Raw genomic sequence first — 2303 nt, forward strand, 5'->3', positions numbered from 1 at the left:
CGCGGCTCCGCTCCGTACACCTCGTACACACGGCTCCGCTCCGTACACCTCGTATACACACAGCTCCACTTCGTACTCATCGTACACATGCGGCTCCACTCCGTACACACGCGGCTCCGCTCCGTACACCTCGTACACACACGGCTCCGCTCCGTACACCTCGTACACACACGGCTCCGCTCCGTACACCTCGTACACACACGGCTCTGCTCCGTACACCTCGTACACACACGGCTCCGCTCCGTACACCTCGTACACACACGGCTCCGCTCCGTACACCTCGTACACACACGGCTCCGCTCCGTACACCTCGTACACACACGGCTCCGCTCCGTACACCCCGTACACACACGGCTCCGCTCCGTACACCTCGTACACACGGCTCCGCTCCGTACACCTCGTACACACGCGGCTCCGCTCCGTACACCTCGTACACACGGCTCCGCTCCGTACACCTCGTACACACACGGCTCCGATCCGTACACCTCGTACACACACGGCTCCGCTCCGTACTCCTCATACCCACGCGGCTCCGCTCCGTACACCTCGTACACACGGCTCCGCTCCGTACACCTCGTATACACCCGGCTCCGATCCGTACACCTCGTACACACACGGCTCCGCTACGTACACCTCATACACACTCGGCTCCGCTCCGTACACCTCGTACCCACGCGGCTCCGCTCCATACACCTCGTACACACACGGCTCTGCTCCGTACACCTCGTACACACACGGCTCCGCTCCGTACACCTCGTACACACACGACTCCGCTCCGTACACCTCGTACACACACGGCTCCGCTCCGTACACCTCGTACACACACGGCTCCGCTCTGTACACCTCGTACACACGGCTCCGCTCCGTACACCTCGTACACACACAGCTCCGCTCCGTACACCTCGTACACACACGGCTCCGCTCCGTACACCTCGTACACACACGGCTCCGCTCCGTACACCTCGTACACACACGGCTCCGCTCCGTACACCCCGTACACACACGGCTCCGCTCCGTACACCTCGTACACACGGCTCCGCTCCGTACACCTCGTACACACGCGGCTCCGCTCCGTACACCTCGTACACACGGCTCCGCTCCGTACACCTCGTACACACACGGCTCCGATCCGTACACCTCGTACACACACGGCTCCGCTCCGTACTCCTCATACCCACGCGGCTCCGCTCCGTACACCTCGTACACACGGCTCCGCTCCGTACACCTCGTATACACCCGGCTCCGATCCGTACACCTCGTACACACACGGCTCCGCTACGTACACCTCGTACACACACGGCTCCGCTACGTACACCTCATACACACACAGCTCCGCTCCGTACACCTCGTACCCACGCGGCTCCGCTCCGTACACCTCGTACACACACGGCTCTGCTCCGTACACCTCGTACACACACGGCTCCGCTCCGTACACCTCGTACACACACGACTCCGCTCCGTACACCTCGTACACACACGGCTCCGCTCCGTACACCTCGTACACACACGGCTCCGCTCCGTACACCTCGTACCCACGCGGCTCCGCTCCGTACACCTCGTACACACACGGCTCCGCTCCGTACACCTCGTACCCACGCGGCTCCGCTCCGTACACCTCGTACACACACAGCTCCGCTCCGTACACCTCGTACACACGCGGCTCTGCTCCGTACACCTCGTACACACACAGCTCCGCTCCGTACACCTCGTACACACACGGCTCCGCTCCGTACACCTCGTACACACACGGCTCCGCTCCGTACACCTCGTACACACACGGCTCCGCTCCGTACACCTCGTACACACACGGCTCCGCTCCGTACACCTCGTACACACACGGCTCCGCTCCGTACACCTCGTACACACACGGCTCCGCTCCGTACACCTCGTACACACACGGCTCTGCTCCGTACACCTCGTACACACGCGGCTCTGCTCCGTACACCTCGTACACACGCGGCTCCGCTCCGTACACCTCGTACACACACGGCTCCGCTCCGTACACCTCGTACACACACGGCTCCGCTCCGTACACCTCGTACACACACGGCTCCGCTCCGTACACCTCGTACACACACGGCTCTGCTCCGTACACCTCGTACACACGCGGCTCCGCTCCGTACACCTCGTACACACGCGGCTCCGCTCCGTACACCTCGTACACACGCGGCTCCGCTCCGTACACCTCGTACACACACGGCTCTGCTCCGTACACCTCGTACACACACGGCTCTGCTACATCCCCCCTGTAAACTCCTCCTGACCCCACACAAAAACTTCCCCTCATCCAGCACCATGACACT

Source organism: Dendrobates tinctorius, unplaced genomic scaffold, assembly GCF_039654945.1.
Source record: "Dendrobates tinctorius isolate UK_male_01 unplaced genomic scaffold, ASM3965494v1 ptg000192l, whole genome shotgun sequence".
In the NCBI taxonomy this organism is placed as follows: Eukaryota; Metazoa; Chordata; class Amphibia; order Anura; family Dendrobatidae; genus Dendrobates; species Dendrobates tinctorius.